Source organism: Sturnira hondurensis, unplaced genomic scaffold (assembly GCF_014824575.4).
Source record: "Sturnira hondurensis isolate 20B ecotype Veracruz unplaced genomic scaffold, ASM1482457v3 Scaffold0004998, whole genome shotgun sequence".
Lineage (NCBI taxonomy): Eukaryota > Metazoa > Chordata > Mammalia > Chiroptera > Phyllostomidae > Sturnira > Sturnira hondurensis.
In genome coordinates this window covers 6113211-6125441 of record NW_028077629.1, presented here as the reverse complement: position 1 = coordinate 6125441, position 12231 = coordinate 6113211, and the positions used below count along the sequence as shown (strand labels likewise).

General features: G+C 35.9%; 1 protein-coding gene and 1 pseudogene across 2 annotated transcripts in view; both read left to right on the top strand.

Annotated features, from left to right (window-relative positions):
* CCSER1 (coiled-coil serine rich protein 1) overlaps nucleotides 1–12231 on the top strand; it is a 698243-nt gene that overhangs the window by 62028 nt on the left and 623984 nt on the right. The window lies entirely within an intron of this gene.
* Nucleotides 1–12231, top strand: part of LOC118987096 (coilin-like) — a 71114-nt pseudogene that overhangs the window by 33314 nt on the left and 25569 nt on the right.

The window sequence follows — 12231 nt, the reverse complement described above, 5'->3', positions numbered from 1 at the left end:
ACTCAGTTAAATATTTTAAACAATATCATATAGCTAGTAAGTAGAAAAATTAGGGTTCAAATCAGTGGTGTCTGACCCCAGTGCACTATTTTTCCCATTATGTTATTAATTTGCTACTCCATGTCCACCTTCATAGACACACATGTGCACGTGCATTTTCTTTCTGACTGCTGATAGCCTTATTCCTAGGACTCAGGCTTCTCCAAGCTGAATTCGAGAAGTAGATTCGACAAAAATCCCTCAATTTGTCTCAGTATGTGAAATCTAGAGTGCGTGGCACATACACTCACAGAGTTACAGAAACAGCTTTGGCTATGCCATCCCCTTACCTTTCTTAAGGTAAATGTGTGAATTAAACCCTAATTTTAGAACCAGTTTACTAATTAAAATAAGTAATATCTACCTTATGTGATAAATGAAAACATTTATTTGTATTCATATTAATTTTTCTAGATTCTGTGTAGACCTCTAGCTTCTGTATCAAAATCATGCTATAGAGATAGGAAAATAAATTAGCAGAAGTTATATAATTAGCACAGAATATTGTATAGTTGAGTAAAATGGGTAATACAGACCAGAGTTGTTCAGAACAAGTGTAATGCAAACCACCAGTGTGATTTTAAGTTTTCCAGTAGCCATACTTTAAAAATTATAAGGAAACAGATATCTATCAGAGAGATGCAAATTAAAACCACAATGAGATACCACCTCACACCAGTCAGAATGGCCAGCATTAACAAATCAACAAACAAATGTTGGAGAAGATGTGGAGAAAAGGGAACCCTAGGGCACTGTTGGTGAGAATGCAGACTGGTGCAGCCACTGTGGAAAACAATATTGAATTTCCTCAGAAAACTAAAAATGGAACTGCCTTTTGACCCAGCAATTCTGCTTCTGGGATTATACCCTAAGAGCCCCAAAATACCATTCCAAAAGAACCTATGCATCAGTGTTCATAACAACACAATTTACAATAGCCAGTAGCAGCCTAAGTACCCATCAGTAAATGAGTGGATCGAAAAACTGTAGTATATTTACACAATGAAATTTTACACAGCAGAGAGAAAGAAGGAGCTCCTACCCTTCGCAACAGCATGGATAAAACTGAAGAGCATTATACTGAGTGAAATAAGGCAAGCAGTGAGGGACAAATACCATATGATCTCACTTATAAGTGGAATGTACCCAACAACAACAAAAAAAACAAGCAAGCAAAATATAACCAGAGACATTGAAATTAAGAACAATCTGACAGTAGCCAGAGGGGAGGTAGGTGGGGATAACTGGAGAAAGCATTTTCAGGGACAAGTATAAAGGACACATGGACAAAATCAAGGGGGCAGGGTGGCAGCAGGGGAGGGAGGTGGAGATGGATGGGTTGGGTGGGAGGGGTGGGGGGTAAATTCAGACAACTGTAATTGAACAACAATAAAATAATTTTAAAAAGTCCTAAAAAAGAGAAGAAACAGATATAATTAACTCACTAATACATTTATTTAACCTATATGTAAAATAGTATTTCAACAGAATCAATAGAAATATTGATGTGACATTTACTGTTTTTACAAAATATTTGAAATCCATATATATTTACACTTAACACCTCAATTTGAACTAGCCACATTGAAAGTGCCAGTAGCCATATATGGCTAGTAGCTACTGTATTCAACATTGCTGGGTAAATTAGCATTACAGATGTTCAAAGAAAGTTTAGATCAAACGACAGTAGAAGTGTATGAGATATGTACAACATTCTGAGTCTTGAAAGTTTAGTGGAATTTATATAAATAGAAGGAAAGAATATCTAACAATAAGGAATGCTAGGCTTTGAAACATAACTTAGTGAAAATGGTCATCGTAGTTCCAGCTGTTGAGCAGATTTCCAGTTTATGATGTGCTTCATGTTACTGATAAGGAAGATCGATATACGACTGGCGAAGAATGTAATAGTCAATTTGTTTCTCTTACTATATTTTCTAAGAACATTGGACAAAATGTTTCCAAAAGGATATTCAGTTGAAAAGTAATCCTTGAAGATATTATGTGGAAATAGAATTTTTTGTTTTAAGTAGTGTTCAAAAACTAAATAACCATGCTTGGTGATTTACAGTGGATTCCAGAATCATACATTTTTTAATGTCTTGTAAATAAACAATTTTAATTTTGTTTAATCTAGTCTTCCCAAACTTTCTGGACAAAGGGATCTCACTTCCACAGTACCCCTGTAACATCCGGGGACTTGCTGTCCCACGGAACAGGTGCTTGGGAGCATTGCTGTAATGCATTTTCTGTTTTTATAGGTCTGTATGAGAGGTGTATGGAGAGTGTTTTTCACTGCCAGGATTTAGAAATACTTTAATTACGTCTTTCTAATTGCTTAGTCAATTTGTCACATCTAGTTAGATGACGACTATTCATTTATTCATTTATTCACTGAAATTGCCGTCTATCTTATCTTGGAAATGCATTTTTTGTAAACCACAGTTGCCTATGTGATTTCTAATGGCTCATGTAAATTGATAAATGACAGGCACCATACTTTGTTTGTACCTCATTAAATATTCTACAGTTAAAAGGCCCAGGAATATTTGCAATGTGTTTGATTATCCACTGATTTTTAATGGATTTCCAAAAAATTAGGGGACATTCTAAATTTTTCATTGTTAGTTTTTTCTTAATGGAGGGATTGAACAAAAAGGAGAAAGCACTCATGGGCATGGACAGCAGTGGGGGGACTGTGGCGTGGAGGGGTGTAAAGGAACTAAATGGTATTGGAAAGAACACAATCAAAATAACAATCTGAAAAAATCAGTTTAAGTACTTAACATTGTCAAATTACTTGCCTGTAGTTTGTCTCCACAAACAACTATGATTTCTATGTTCTTTAGTAGATACAGGAGATAAAATAATTAGCCATGTGACTATGCTTTAAATATTTATTTAATTGTTTATTTCAAAGTAGTTGATTTTTCTTTCTTTTTTATTTTTTAAATATATTTTATTGATTATGCCATTACAGTTATCCCATTTCCCCCCCTTCATTCCCCTCCACCCTGCACACTCTGTTTCTTATGTATTGCTTTTGTTAGGCTCTGCATTGAAAATAAGTGAAAATATCAGTTTCAGGTCTTCTTATTTTTGTCCTTCCAGGAGATGCCCAGAGGCCTACCTGTCATAAGACATGGGCCCATTACAGTGACCATTTGGAGAGAGTCTTCTATTCCCAGTTGCCTCCCTTCACTATAAAGAAGCTACAGTGGATGATCCACTGAAACAGATAGCTGTTTGGTTACAGAGATGAATGAACACTAAGTGTTCTGGTCATGGAAACTCAAGTGAGGGGCTGCCAGAGTCAAACCTAGCACAAAGGAGTGGGTTTACCTTTGAAGCATCCTTCTCTGCAGTACTGGCATAGATAGGGATCTGGGTAACTAAAGCCAGGGTCCAGCAACAAACAGCAGAATGGGGCAGGTGGGGAAGGGCGGACTCCAACAACATCTTGCTCTAAGGGTAAGTAGGAGAGCCAGCAGACTGACCACAGCCGGGTCTCTTGCATGGAACAGAAGTGTAGCCATGCTTGTCTTTGAACTGCGTATGTTCTCATTACCTGAGGGGTCCGTCTCTCACACACACACACACACACACACACACACACACACACCCCAAGCCTTTAGTGGAAAACCCAGCTCAGAGTACATACAATACTGGCTTCCTCTGGATCTAATCAGTGGGAGCTAAGACAGTTCTAAAGATATTTAAGAATAATGCTATTGAACTTTGAATTTCAGTTTTTCCTTTATTTTGGTCCAGATTGGTCCAGATTGAATTCGTAGAACTTCTTCCCCAAACAAAATTTCTCTGAATAATTAAGTCCATTGTGTTTGTTTGTCTAATTATTTTGTCACAAGGTTTAGTGTAGTCTTGTTTTAACCAGATTAAGAATTAATACTTAGTTATTGTTGTTAAAGGCCTAACATATTTTATTTTCCCCCTGTAAATATTGAGTAAAAACCAGTAGACCCATCTCATTCCATGTGTGTATGGGGCAGTACTATGCATAATTGCAATTTCTCCTAATCAGTTTGTCTGGTATTAAAATTACTGTAGCCTTTCTTTGTCAGTATCTTGCAGTTTTTCTATGCCCTAATAGTAATATAGTAAAAAATTAGACTTCCTGTGAACTGCTAACCAGGGGAATCTCCTCTTTGCTCTTCCAGGCTCTCTTTGAATTCTGTTTCCAGTAGCCCCAGAAACAGTTACACTACATTTTGGACTATAAGATGCACATTGCCCCTGCCCAAATTTGGGAGGAATAGTGGTTGTTAATGCAGCTGTTGAGTTCTGTTTACATTTACATTGGTGAAATATTATGCTATTTAAGTTATTAAATACTTTACTACATTTTTTGCTTCAGAAAATTTCCCCCTTTTTTCCTCCTCTAAAACCTAGGTGTGTCTTACGGTCTAAAAAATATGGTATGTAGGGGAAAGGTCTTGTGATAAAAAGAAGGAAATTGAGCAACCATTTACCCTTGCCTTCTTTGAACTGCACCTGCAAGCAAATGGTCTGTGCTATTGGTCTTTTCTATTTACATCATTTCAAAAGAATTCATAAACACAGAACAGTATGGTGAATACCAGAAGGAAAGGGGGGTGGGAAGGAGGAAGAAGAGGGTAAAGGGGTGATAAAGGGTGACTGACAGGAGACTTGGACACTGTACAGATGATGTATCATAAGATTGTGCACCTGAGACCTATAACCAGTATCACCCCAATATTTCAATAAAAATAAAATAATTAAAAAATCAGTTATTTCAGAGAATTTACCTTTGAAAACTCTATAAAATAATAGAAAATTAATGCTGTAGAATGGAGTGTGCATAGTATGTTGTTTCTTAAACTTGAATTGTAAGGTTTAAACAGTTGTCTTGATCTGCATTGCTTGTAAGTGTTTTCTGTATACAGTGTCAGGAATTCCACTATCATTGCTAATAAAATTAAGTAACGTGTCAAAACTTTCAGTGATTGTTTGATTTTGTTAGGCAGTATTTTTGATGAATGTAGAATATTTGAAATTATTATTTAAAACATTACATTATTTATATTAAACTTCAGTTAATGGTCAAAAGGTAAAGGATATAAAATTAGTAAAGTTGCTTTGGTGGAGCTCAGATCATTAAATTTAGCAGAGAAGTGATATTCAAATCCCATTGACACTGTGAACAAAAACATTTGGTTTTATATAAACGATACTTAAACAAACCTTTCAGAATCTTTCATGATCTTCATTAGTAATGAGAAATGTATACATGTATTTATTAACAGTGGCATAGTTTTCCAAGTTTTATTTTTATAGATTAAGGGGCTAAATAAACATAATTATTTAAATATTATATTCTAGAACTGAAATATTTTACTTTGATTTTTAATTTTGTTATAGATTACTGTTAAAAGCTGTTTTTCACAAGTATGTTTTTATATATGATTTAATTAGCATGTGATAATTATATTATCTTATAGGAGAGATGTATTTTTTAAACTTAAATTGTCCTGGGTGTATTCTCACATGTTCAACATTTTATATTTTCCTTAGTGATCCACTAAGTATTAAAAAAATTCAGTTTCATAGATATTTTATTTTGCAAAACAATATGAAAATGGCTAGGAATTTAGTAATTTTTCATACATCCTTGGGATCAAACCTCATTGAAGAATCCTTTTAAATGACTCCTGGAAAGAATAGAGCATCTCACATCTCCTTGTGCTACAACATAAGCATTTCTTCAATTCTGTCTTCTGTTCTCCAATCTAGAAATTTGTGAGTTTCTCAAATTGCTCCTGTACTTTTAAGCATCTGTAAGAGTTATCTCTTTGTTGCTGATGCTTTTTGCAGTCAAGTCATGGCTGGTTCAGCGCCATTCCAGCATCATATGCTTGCACTACAATTCCAGGGAAGGAAAATGGTTACCAAACTGGTGTATTTACATTTAAAGTGAGATTCTTGGGTGGTGCTCAAGGAGCTCCTATGCTATGAGATCTCTATAGGGATCTCTTATATTCTATTGTGTATGAAAAAAAACCCACGAAGGCCAGCCCAGATGCAAGAATTGACTCTGCTTCTAAATGAGAAAAGTTGCAAAATCACACTGAAGAAGACATGGAGGGATGGGAGTGTTCTTATAGCCATCTTAGGAAATGTAATCAGTCACGATAGATTACTCAGAATCTTTATTATAAAGGTGATTGAGAGTTATTGAATAACATTAGATAGGGATAGAAATAGAATCAGAAATATATTCTACAAAGTTTACTGATAAATTTTTGAGAGAAATAAAATAATCAAGTAAATTCATTGTGTTTTGTTTTTTGCTTTTCTTTCCTTAAAGGAATTCAAGAGTGTTTTGAGCATATCTGTAGATAGAATGGAAAGAAGTCGAAATGAAAAAAGTATCAAATAATCTTAAAAGTAGCCGGAAACACAAAGTACTTCTTTAGTGAGACAGACTCCTTCTAGTAGTTTACCTAGTATACCTTGGTGGGATGCCACCCAGTTTAAATGCAGGCATCAAGCAGATGTCACTCCGTTTCTTTTTTTAAAATATATTTTATTGATTATACTATTACAGTTGTCCCAATTTTATCCCCTTTGCTCCCCTCTGCTTCGTATTCCCTTTCCCTCCAGCAATCTCCCCCCTCCAATAAACCCCTCCCTTAGTTCATGTCCATGGGTCAGACATATAAATTCTTTGGCTTCTCCATTTCCTATACTGTTCTTAATATCCCCCTGTCTATTTTGTGCCTACCAATTACCCTTCTTAATCCATACACCTTTTTCCCCATTTCACCCTTTCCCCTCTCAGTTGATAACCCTTCAGATGATCTCTGTACCTATGATTCTGTTCCTGTTCCAGTTGTTTGCTTAGTTTGTTTTTTTACATGCAGTTGTTGATAGTTGTGAATTTGTTGCCATTTTAATGTTCATAGTTTTGATCTTCTCTTCTTACATAAGTCCCTTTAACATTTTGTGTAATAATGGCCTGGTGATGATTGACTCCTGTAGATTTATCTTGTCTGGGAAGCACCTTCTCTGCCCTTTGATTCTAAATGATAGCTTTGCCAGGTAGAGTAATCTAGGTTGTAGGTCATTGCTTTTCATCACTTTGAATGCTTTTTGCCAGCCCCTTCTTGCCTGCAAAGTTTCTTTGGGGAAATCAGCTGATAGTATTATGGGAACTCCTTTGTAAGTGACTCTCTGCTTTTCTCTTGCTGCTTTTAAGATTCTCTCTTTATCTTTAACATTTGGCATTTTAATTATGATGTGTCTTGGCATTGCCCTTTTTGGGTCCAACTTGTTTGGGACTCTCTGTGCTCCCTGGACTTGTCAGGAAATATTGTTTATATAAAACCAAATGTTTTTGTTCACAGTGTCAATGGGATTCGAATATCACTTCTCTGCTAAATTTAATGATCTGAGCTCTACCAAAGCAACTTTACTAATTTTATGTCCTTTACCTTTTTTTACCTTTTTACCTTTACCTTTTTACCTTTTACCTTTACTCTCTGTGCTCCCTGGACTTATTTCCTTTGCCATATTAGGGAAATTTTCTTTCATTTTTTTTCAAATAAGTTTTCATTTTCTTAATCTTCCTCTTCTCCTTCTGGCATTCCTATGATTCAGATGTTGGTGTGTTGGAATTTTCCTGGAGGTTCCCTATACTATCCTTGTTATTTTGAATTCTGTTGTCTTCTTGCTGCTCTGGTTGAATGCTTATTTCTTCTTTATTTTTTAAATTGTTGATTTGAATCCTGGCTTCGACCCCTCCACTGAGTTCCCTGTAGATTTTTCTTTATTTCACTTAGTTTAACCTTCATTTCTTCCTTTATGTTGTTGCTGTACTCAGTGAGTGCTTTGAGCATCCTGATTACCTGTTTCAAACTCTGCATCTGATAAGTTCTTTATATCCATTTCATTTAGTTCTTTTTCTGGGGTTTTGTTCTGTTCTTTCATTGGGGCCCTATTTCTTTGTCTCCTCAGTTTGACAGTCTCCCTGTGTTTGTTTATGTGTATTAGGTAGAGCTGAGTTGACTCTTTGTCTTAGCAGTGTGGCATATTGTAGAAAAGGCACCTATCTGGATGAATGTGGCTTCTTTAAATCCTTGGTTGTTGGACTTCTATAGAATTCAATTTTCTGATCATTCTGGGTGTTACTTGTTTTGAGATGTAGTTGTAATTTTTTCTGTGTTGTGCAAGGACCAGAAGTTTGAAATGTGTTCTTAATGTTGATGTAAGAAGTGTACAAACGTGCTTCTTGCAGGTGGGGTGTGGGGGTGGGCATGAGGGAGTTTTCCTCAGCCCTAACTGCTGCAATGTCATGAGCCCATTTTTGTTTGAATACAGCTTTCATTAAGTACCTGCTTTCTACTATTAAGTAGAAAAATTTTAAGTTGTATCATCAAATTTGGTACTTTCTTCTGGAGACTCTGATTTGTCTATAAGACCCTAATCAAAGTATCTTATATATAGTGCAGAGATTTTTAAATTACCATAAGATATTTTTATTTTGAATTCCTAAGTAGCTACTTCAAAGAGCCCAAATTTCGAAGATTACTGAAAGAGAAGCTGTATTTCTTTTGGTTGTCAGATATGTCAGTATACAAATTAGTTGTATTTATTGATGGAAACTGATGCATTTGAGTGCCTAATACAGCATTTTCATTTGAAAATATTTGTATTACTACTGAATATAAAAATGTTGATAATTCCATGTTGAAGCATATTATGTTTCCATTTTGTGTACATCAAGTTTGCTTTTGTTAATGTCACATCACTCAGAAAGGGTAGAGACCTCATGTAACAAATGCATTTGGAGGATTGACTTTATAAAGTTTTATAGGAACACAAAAACAATGTGAAAAAATTTCAACCCTGAATAAACCATCTTAAATAATTATATTAAATGATTATTTATAAAAATATTCATATCTGATTTAATAATTTTGGACAGTTTTGAATTTTTAACTCCAAAGGACAGTGAATATCTAGTATGTCTGACAGTAACAAATGCTAAGAGAAAATTAAAGTGGCATAATGGGAAATGGGCATGCAATAGCAGTTGTATTTTCACATAAGATGTTCAGGGAAGGTCTTTTTGAAACGGAACTTTTAGGCAGAGATATTTGGGAGCAGACCTGTGGAAAGAATGTTTTGGTCAAAGAGAATATCAAGTGAGGGTCCTCTTGGCAGGAGAGGACTTGGCCTGTTTTAGTTGGACAAAGAGGAGAATGTCTGTAGCAGAGTGGGCTCCTGAGAGATGAGGCCCAACATATGTATGGGGGAAATGAGATTATGAATGAATGGCTTTGTAAAGAACCTGGCTTTTATTCTGTATGATACAGGAAAGGTTATGAGTGATTTTAAAGATGAGTGAGATTATATTTAACAGGTGCAGTCTGTCTTCAGTGTTGGGGCTACCCCAGTAGCAGACTAACCAGCAGAATGCAGGCGGTGGCTTTTATGAGGGCGTAGCAGTGGCAGTGGAATCCTATTGAATTGCTAAAGACTTTTTTTAAAACACCCGGTTGCGGTAAGAGTTTAATAAATGTTAATTATCCTCATTTAAATAATTTGAAAATGTTTAATTGAGAAACTCAAAGCAAATTTTATTTTATTTTATTTTTTAATTCTTATTCAAGTACAGTTTTGTTTTATATTCCCTGCCCTGCGCTGCCCAGTGCTCCCCACTTCCCTCCCATTTCCACCCCCCACCTTAATTATTGTCCATGTGTCCTTTATACTTGTTCATGTGAGTCCCTCCCCTTTTCCCCTATGACTCTCACCCCTCTCCTCTCTGGACCCTGTCAGCCTGTTCCATATTTGAGTGTCATTGGTTGTATTTTGCTTGCTTGTTTGTTTTGTTGTTTAGATTCCTGTTAAAGGTGAGATCATATGGTATTTGTCTTTCACCGCCTGGCTTATTTCACTCAACATAATGGATGGAACTGGAGAACATTATGAATTGCTAAAGACTTGATGTGAGGTGTGAGAGAAAGGGACCTCAGGGATGACTGGTTTAGAGGCTGGGCAGCAGAGATGGAATTGTCATTTGCTGGTATGGAGAAGTTTGTGGGTTGAGCAGGTATTTGAGGAAAACCAGGTGTTTAATTTGGGACATGTTAAGGTGTCTATTAGACACCTTATTGGGATGTCTATTGGACAGTGAGGTGGAAATGTTGAGTGGGATGTCTGTTAGACAGTGAGGTGGAAATGTTGAGTGGGCTGAAGGATATTTGAGTCTGGATTTCAGGTCTGGGTTGGAAATACAGATCTGGCAGTATACAGTATGTAGCTGGCGTTTGGGATGTGGATTCAGGTGAGATCTCCTGGGGAAGCGGTACACATGGAACTAATACAAAATGATATTGAATGTAAACTGTAATTGAATATAAAAAAGAAAGAGGAGAGATCCAAGAACTAAGGGGTGTGCCCATTAGGAGACTGTGGCAGTGATGCGGAAGAACTAGTGAGTAGACTGGGAATGGAAACCAAGGAGGGAACAGGGGAACTAGGAGTATGTTGTACCTAAAGTTAAGGAAAGAAAGAGGTGAGTCAGGCAGGTTTGATTAGTCAAGTCTTACAAGTGCTGCTGATAGGCCTGACATAATATGAGAGATGAATTCAATAGCAGTCTTAGCAGTATAAAGATCATCCATTTCTCTGACAAAAGTCTGTGATAAACAAATCTGAGAGTGAGGGTGTAGGAGAGGGTATTGAAGGTTTTAGGGGAGAGGAAAAGCTATGAACAGACAGTGTAGGTGAGCTGGAGAGGGATGGACAAACAAGATTGCTGGAGAGCTCCCAGGGATACACTAGAGGGTAAATCCTGTGAGTCTAAAATCAGCAGAGTGATCAATACATATTTTTGACAAAAATAAATGAATTGTGTATTTTCCTGTTCTTTTAATAGCATCTAGCTTTGTGGTTGGTAGGTCATTACAAAGCAATGGAAAGCAGGTGTATTTTCTAAAAAAAGGCATTACCTTGGAAGATCTGGCCGAGTCTGTGGAGTTGGTGAGTAGCAAAGACACCATCAGAGTTCTTACTAACTCAGTCTTGGGTGAAGTAAACCCTGGTATGTGAACTATCATGTAGACATGAGATAATTGACTCTAGAGACTCTAGAGAGAGAGTCTTTAGAACATTTTCCTAACTTTGTAAGTGAAGAAACTGGGAGGTACAGAGAGGATAGAGGCATTCTTTACTTTCTGTGCATCTTCTCACAGAGAATCCTGAAGATTATAGTAGGTGTGATGTCCTAGGAATGCTACATTTCGTTCTGTTGTTATACCTTCTGATAGAGCATGCTTGTTTGGTTTTCATTTATGTTTGATTGCATAGATATTTAATTTTTTGGCAGGTTTATTATTAAAGGGAGAGAGATGAGTAGGGATTCCAGTTTAAAAACCTTATTAATTTTAAAGAAACATGTTTTGAATTAATGTTTTAAGTGCTATATTTTTCTTTTTATATTATTTCTTCTGGATTAATAGAATTATGTCGAAGAAACGGATTGTTTAAAAATGATCAGATATGAGTTTATAAAATTTCATGTGCACTGTTCCTGAGAAATAGGTCAAAATGTAATACTTAGCTAGGCATTGTCATTAACAATATAAGATTACATTGTAGCCCTACTTTACAAAGCTAGCTATAAAATATTTTCTATTTAAAGCATTTTCAAAGAGTCTTTCACTTGGGTAAGCATTTATTCAAGTCCTCTCATCAAGGTACAGTATATATTTCTTAAACATACTGACTGGGAAAAGGATCTTCTTGACCTACTTGCTTACAAGATTGCTTACAAGAAATCATCAATAGTTACCTTCTGCTTGAAGCATAACAGCAACTCTGATGAGTGAGTAAGCTGTCATTGTACAGGTAACAATATGAGCAGACTTTCTGGAACTTCAGGAAAAACAGTTGATCTCCTTTTAAAAATATGCAGCAATACTTGTGCATGCCCACTTTTTCAGAATTAACGTTTTGTGAGCTTGATTAGCAAATGCACATTTTAGAAGTAGGTTTGTACAGTAAAATACATCAGATTTTCCTAACTACTAACTACTAAATTTAGAGGTATGATCGAGAATGTGCTTCTCACAAGAATTCCTTTCTATCATCAGTGATTTGTTTGTGCGCTGAATTTTGGAAGCACTTCTCTAGAAGCCAGAAATG